This window comes from Somniosus microcephalus, chromosome 15 (assembly GCF_052327205.1).
Source record: "Somniosus microcephalus isolate GS21.2 chromosome 15, FLI_Smic_1.0, whole genome shotgun sequence".
NCBI classification, from domain to species: domain Eukaryota; kingdom Metazoa; phylum Chordata; class Chondrichthyes; order Squaliformes; family Somniosidae; genus Somniosus; species Somniosus microcephalus.
In genome coordinates, this window is record NC_141001.1 from 79112003 (window position 1) to 79119381 (window position 7379).

The following is a 7379-nucleotide window of genomic DNA, read 5'->3' on the forward strand; positions in this document are numbered from 1 at the left end:
CTGAGGGCTCTCAGCAATGTCTGCTGTATCCATTGCTGTTGTTGCTCCTCAGGTGTCGCCATTTAACTTTTAGCTAATAAAATTGATACGCTTATCAATTACTTCATAAAAGGTGATGAGTCGAAGAAGAGATGATGAGTCGAAAGAAGAGATGAATAAGGCTTTTATTAGCTAAGAAGAGACCATGCTTCTTCGTGAGTGACTGAACAAGTCTGAACGAAACCCACACAGTGGTGGGTGGAGTCAGCTGAGGCATGCCTCCATACACAGCGCCACCCAGAGGTGGCAATATACAATACAGTGGTTTACCACACACGGTACAATATCCGCTTCCACGAATTGAGGATATTTTTGCCTCGCTATCTCGAGGTAAATGCTTCACCAAAATTGATCTAGCCCAGGCGTACTTGCAAATGGAGGTAGAAGAAGCCTCGAAACAATACCTCACGATCAACACTCATAAAGGTCTCTATCAATACAACCGGCTGGTGTTCGGGGTAGCATCGGCTCCGGCTATTTGGCAAAGGGCGATGGATCAAGTCCTGCAAGGGATTCCAGGGACCCAGTGTTATTTGGACGACACCCTGGTCACGGGCGAAAATGACAGTGATCACCTCGCCAACTTGGAGGAGGTGCTCACCAGATTAAAGGAATATGGGCTACGAGCTAATCGCCACAAGTGCGAGTTTTTCCAGAAACAGATCTCGTATTGTGGCCACGTCATCGATGAAGAGGGGTTACATACGTCCCGTGAAAAGATTGAGGCAGTAGTCAAAGCTCCAGCACCGGAAAATGTGTCACAACTGAGGTCGTTCCTCGGGCTGGTTAACTACTACCATAAGTTCTTACCAAATTTGCCCACGGTATTACACCCACTGAACACCCTACTGCAAACAGGGGTACCATAGAAGTGGAATGACGAACGTAGACGAGCTTTCCAGAAATGTAAAGAATTGATCACATCAAAAGAGGTGTTGGCCCATTTCAACCCAGCACTACCAATTCGTTTGGCATGTGATGCATCACCCTATGGTATTGGAGCGGTGCTGTCGCACAAATTCCCAGACGGGTTGGAGAGGCCAGTAGCCTTTGCGTCTCGGTCACTAACCTCAGCCGAGCGCAACTACGCCCAGATTGACAGGGAGGCCCTCAGCCTAGTATGGGGAGTAAAAAAATTCAACCATTATCTGCATGGGCAGAAATTCACCTTGCTGACTGACCACCAACCACTTGTCTCCATCTTTAATCCTGAGAAGGGCGTTCCAGTGATGACTGCACAACGATTACAAAGATGGTCCCTGTTTCTAGGGGCGAATCAATATGAAATAGAATATAAAGGCATGAAACAGCATGGAAACGCTGATGAGCTATCACGCCTGCCACTGCCTACTGTGGAGGAAGCACCAGCAGTGGACCCTATCGAGATATTTTATTCATCAATAATTGAACGATTGCCAGTAACGAACGCGGATATAGAGAAGGAGACCCGCAATGATCCAACACTGTCTCGGGTATATGATTTGACGGTGAGGGGATGGCCAACACATGGCGACTCACTGTTGCCAGCATTCTCATCCAGAAGAGAACAGCTGTCAGTATGCCAGGGGACAGTGATGTGTGGATCCCGAGTGGTGATTCCACCCAAGTTAAGGGAGAGAGTGCTAAATGAGCTTCATGAAGGTCATCTGGGAGGGGTGAAAATGAAAAGCCTTGCTAGGGCTTATGTGTGGTGGCCGGGGATCGATCAACAAATCGAAGACCTAACCAAGAGCTGTTCAGGATGCCAGAAGGTCCAACATGCACCAGCAGATGCCCCTCTACACCCATGGGAGTGGCCCTCCTCTCCATGGCAACGGGTGCACATTGATTTTACTGGTCCATTCATGGACTCAATGTTCTTAATAGCAGTGGATGCTCACTCGAAATGGCCTGAGGTGATAAAATTGTCCTCAACCACTACAGAGAAAACGATTGCAGTCCTATGGACCATATTTGCCAGGAATGGCTTGCCAGAGCAGATTTGCTCTGATAATGGACCACATTTTGTGTCCGAAGAATTTCGGAAATTTATGAGAAGGAATGGGGTCAGGCATTACACATTCGCCCCGTATTATCCAGCCACAAATGGATTGGCTGAGAGGTTCGTACAAACCTTTAAAAAGGCGATAAAGGCCATGTGCAATGATGAAATTCCACTACAGCATAAGGTGGACAATTTCCTATTAGCCTACAGAAATGCGACACATGCAGTCACCAACCAGGCCCCGGCCATGATGTTCTTTAACCGAAGGTTGAGATCTCGTCTGGATTTGCTCAGACCAAATGTGCGAAGAAATGTTGAGGATAAACAATTCCAGCACATCAATGAGAAGCCGATAAGGAGCTTCAATGTAGGACAACCAGTCTTGGCCCGTGACTACCGAACAGAGAAATGGCAACCCGGAACGATATGCACAAGGCAGGGGCCATTAATGTACACAGTGGATGTCGGGGAGAACATTGTGAGACGCCACATCGATCAGATCTTAGCGTCACAGGAACGAGTCAACCCCATGTCTCGAGTACCTGGGGATGAACCCGACATATCGGTAGCATCTACCTCAGAACCAGTAGCGGTGGAAACCGATGAACTAACCGACGAAAAGGAGCCGGAATCGCGTCCGCACCAAGAACAAGAACCTCAGGAAAGGCGCTATCCCGAAAGGATCAGGAAGCCGCCCCAAGACTGAATCTATAAATGGACTATTGTTGTTTAATGTACATGTTAAATTGTTAATTGTTATTTGAATATTATGGGTACTGCTAATCTAAAAGGGGAGGAATTGTAGTGTATGTACCTTTAAGAGAGAACTACTTTTACAGCTCCTGTATACTGTAGTACCAGCAGTGACCACACCTGTATATAAGCCTTGAGCATGCCTCTGTACCCCCAGTCTTGAGACTACCCTACTCCAGTAAACACCTGTTGATTGTTAAGTTACAGCATCCGTGTGGTTATTGAAAAACATCCTACGCTCAGAATCACGGATCTAACAGTGACAGCAGCTGTAAAGTTGACATCTGCTGCAGCACCAAGGGACTCTGATTTGACAGGACCCGCTTATAAAAGGAGATTACTGTCTGCATAACATAATCTACATGAGTCACCTGTGACTGTACAAATTACCTTTCATGGGATTGCAAGGTTGATAGAGGTGTCCACTAGTTATGGATGTATGATTGTCTGCACTGCAGACTACCATGGAGTGACTGGCAACTCCTAATGCATTTGCAGCACAGCACTCAATGACACAAAGTAAAGTGGGAGTATCTTCATGAATGCTGTGATTGTTAAGGGCATAGAAAGGTTAACCCAGAACATTACACTAAATTAAACTGTGCGGGTAGAACTAGGGGACATGAGTTAAAACTTAAGAAGGGTACTTTTAAGACAGTTAAGGCGAAATTGTTCATCACATAAAAAATGATCAACATTTGGAATCAACTTCCAGATAGAGTAATAGAGTAGTGCATGCAGAAACTCTACAATCATTTTGGAAACAGTCGGCTGCTACAGTGGGGGCATGGGGTCTTCTGACCTCTTTGGCTGGATGAACCGAATGGGAATTATCCATAAATATCTTGTGATCTGTGACAGGATCAGATTAAAAGAATTTGGAGACTGGGTTTTTCAGGCCTCATTATTATCCAGAATTCTGTTTGCACACACATCAATGGACATGTAGCAATGGCATGCTTGTAGTAATCACAGACGGGTGGCATAGCAGCAGCTCTGAACAGTGCACCCATGGCGCCACCTGCTATCTTTGACAGCACTTCTGTCCTCCTGAACTAAATCAAATGCTAGCAGAACACTGAAAGCAATCCCCATTGTATTGAATTTTCTGTCAGCAGAAATTCAATGAAATGGTAGTTCACCTTACAATCCTGTCAAGAGGGAACCTGGCTCAGCTGCATCACCTGTGTGATACACAAAGCCTGTCATTTGGTATGCTTCCCCCTCAGTGAGCACCTGCACTGCCACAAACTAATCCCCCTCTCCCCTTCATAACTAGGCTAACACACACTGGGTCGATTGACATTTTAAAGACTGGGATCAATAGATTTTTGTTTGGTAAGGGGTATCAAGGGATATGGCAAAAAGATGGGTAAATGGAGCTGAGGTATATATCAGCCATGATCTAATTAAATGGCAGAACAGTTTCGAAGGGCTGAATGGACTACTCCCGTTTCGATATTCAAAGTAGTACACACACACTTAATGCCTTCAAGGCAATATTGAAACAGGTAGAAATCGGCAGGAAACATATGCAAATTGATGCTACCAGCACAATTTGCGCCAGTGTAACTATCATCACTGACAGAAATTTCTAGGATCAATCTAAAATGTGGAGTGAAAGCAAATTTGGTATCTGCAACGATATATTAAAGCATAATTTACCTAATTTGTTTATCAACATCATCTGCTAGTGGCTGCGTCTGGGTAACAGTGTGGAGCACTTGATATTTCTCACCTCTTGACTCCCCAAAGCCTTTCCACCATCTACAAGGCACAAGTAAGGAGTGTGATGGAATACTCTCTATTTGCCTGGATGAGTGCAACTCCAACAACTCTCAAGTAGCTCGACACCATCCAGGACAAAGCAGCCCACTTGATTGGCACCCCATCCAGCACCTTCAACATTCACTCCCTCCACCACCGGTGTACTGTGGCTGCAGTGTGTACCATCTACAAGATGCACTGCAGCAACTCGCCAAGACTTCTTCAGGAGCACCTCCAAAACCCGCGACCTCTTCCACCTAGAAGGACAAGGGCAGCAGGCGCATGAGAACACCACCACCTCCAAGTTCCCCTCCAAGTCACACACCATCCTGACTTGGAAGTATATCGCCAATCCTTCATCATCGCTGGATCAAAATTGTAGGGGGGCATCTTTTAACTGGTTTACGGTAATTTGCCTGGTCAGACAGCTTTGCCTGCACTCTGACCAATTCCAACCTTTTACCTGGTTTACGGTAATTTACCTGGTCAGCAGCCTTTGCCTGCTACCCTTAAACCAATTTCCAAACAGCGGTTTCGAATCGCTACCCCACCTTCCAGTTCTGACTGAAGGACTTATAATTAATGATATATCAAAATGGACAACTGATCTGGGTGTGAGAAAGTCAAACTTTATTAAACTAAAGAAACTGTAATCAAATTTAAACTATACCACACAAACACAGTAATTACAGTAAAATTGCTTAAATGGGGGAAGGCAGACGGCAAAAACAAGGGGTAAGTGGCTACAATGTTGATTAAACAATCTTAGTAATTTCCCCTAAATCACCACCCCCCCTAACTCCTGACTAGGTTACCTCGCTGAGGAGTCAGAAAACCTGCTCACCTGTGGTCCAGCGAAGTAAGAGAGAGATAGCTTCTCAGGAGCTATCTTTTATATCCTGCCAACTCCTGTTTGGCGCTGAGAAAGGTCTGTGTGCAAAACTCGCACCCAAAAGTTCCAATACACAAAAGAAAGGCTGTGATTGGCTGATTCAAAGTGGTTGGAGTGATTTAATGTGTCTACACTCTGGGGCCGGAGTGTACCCGCCCACATCTGGAGTTCACCTGGGCTAAAACAAAAGGGAATCCAACTGCCTTATTGTTTAGAATTGGGTGATTCAAAAACCCATTCATGCCTAAACTGTTGCATATCAAAAGTCCTTTTTCCGGAGTTTAGATGTATCCATTGTGTGTAAGTGCTTTGAATGGGTTTGGATTTCTGTGTAAATAGAAGCCGATTGTTCTGCGGTTTCGGTTCAAGTGGGCTAATCCCTTAAGTAAATAAACATCCTGCAGTTTTGTATAAACAAACCTTGCCTCTCCACAAAAGGGAAACTCCCTGGTTTGATTGACAGGTCTGACTGTCACTGTATCCTCCCACTTTATACAGACATCACGGGCTGCTTATCCAAGCCCTATTGTTCTTGTCCAATGCTTTCTCTGACAGCCATTTTAAAATCTTTGTGATTGACCAAACTCCAGGGGACAATTTTATTAATAAAAGTACTGTCTTAAGGTGTGTGAATATTTTCCACAGAGCTCCTCGATTTCGGTGTTGTCCACATGCTGTCCATCTCAGAGCAGTCTTTCATGGCTCTGAGTATGCTTTAAAAACATTGATCCAACCCAGAGACAATTCAAAACACATAATTCTTCATCCACGATGTGGACCAATATTTCCCGATCTTCAGGGAAAATAGGGGAATTTTGCGAACCCCTACAAAATCCTGGAACTCCCTCTGTAACAGCACTGTGGGAGTATCATCAACACACAGACTGCAGCGATTCAAGAAGGTGGCTCACCACCACCTTCTCAAGGGCAATTAGGGATGGGCAATAAATGCTGGCCTTGCCAGCGACGTCCACAGCCCATGAACGAATAATTAAAAAAAAATTATCTAAGGGAGACCTGCTGAAATAAAACCTAAGGGGATAACTTGTAGTGAAGAAGACACAAGGGCCTAGAAATTCGGTGGGGTTAGCGCCCAATTAGAGGCGTTAGAGGGCCTTGCGCCGGAATTATAGCTGCGATTGAAATTGCGTTGGGCCCTACCATCGGCGTTAGCCGGTAGCGCTGCGCCGGCACCGATGACGTCATCGGTGTGTGCAGCGTCCCGGTTGCCGTGGTAACGCGGCCGGACGCCCAAATTCAGTTGCGGCCGCCTCGCCCGTGGCAGCCGCAACCAACGATTGTTCAACGGGATGTTGCAGCACGTAGCACCGGCGCATTAAGGTGGAGCGGCGGCCGTCCGCTTTCCCGGCGGCCGCCTGCCCGCACCTCCCTCCCCGGACTCCTCCACCACCCCCCCGCGGCACTGATGTGTGTGGCCCGCGAGCCCGGCACTTCTCCGAGGTGCCGGGCTCATTTGTCGGGCGAATCGACCGGTCAGCGGTCGGCTGCAGGCAGCTCCTCCTTAACAGAAGGAGGAGGCCTGCAGTACCCCAGCCTGCCGCACCGCATCGGGTGCCGCAGCGGGGGATTAGCGCCGCAAACCTGCATTCAGCGCCCATAGCGAGGCGCTGAAACCCTCCATTAGCGCCCGCAGCCGTCTGGGCGCGGGGCAGCTGAATTTTTGGCGGGCGCAGCGGCAATTATCGCGGGCGCAAAATTTCGGGCGCAAAAGCCCTGGCGGAGGCAAACCTAATTTCTAGGCCAAGATATTTACCACTTTATAAATCTGAAAGAGTAAAAGAAAATACATCACATATGGTGTAAATATAGAACACAGCACATGTCAACTACTGGTGAAATATGGTACATGTGCTGATGCTCATTAGTGTTGGATTTTTCTCTTTTTTTAGGGATCCATTTTAAGTTCCAAAGAATCTTTTCTGC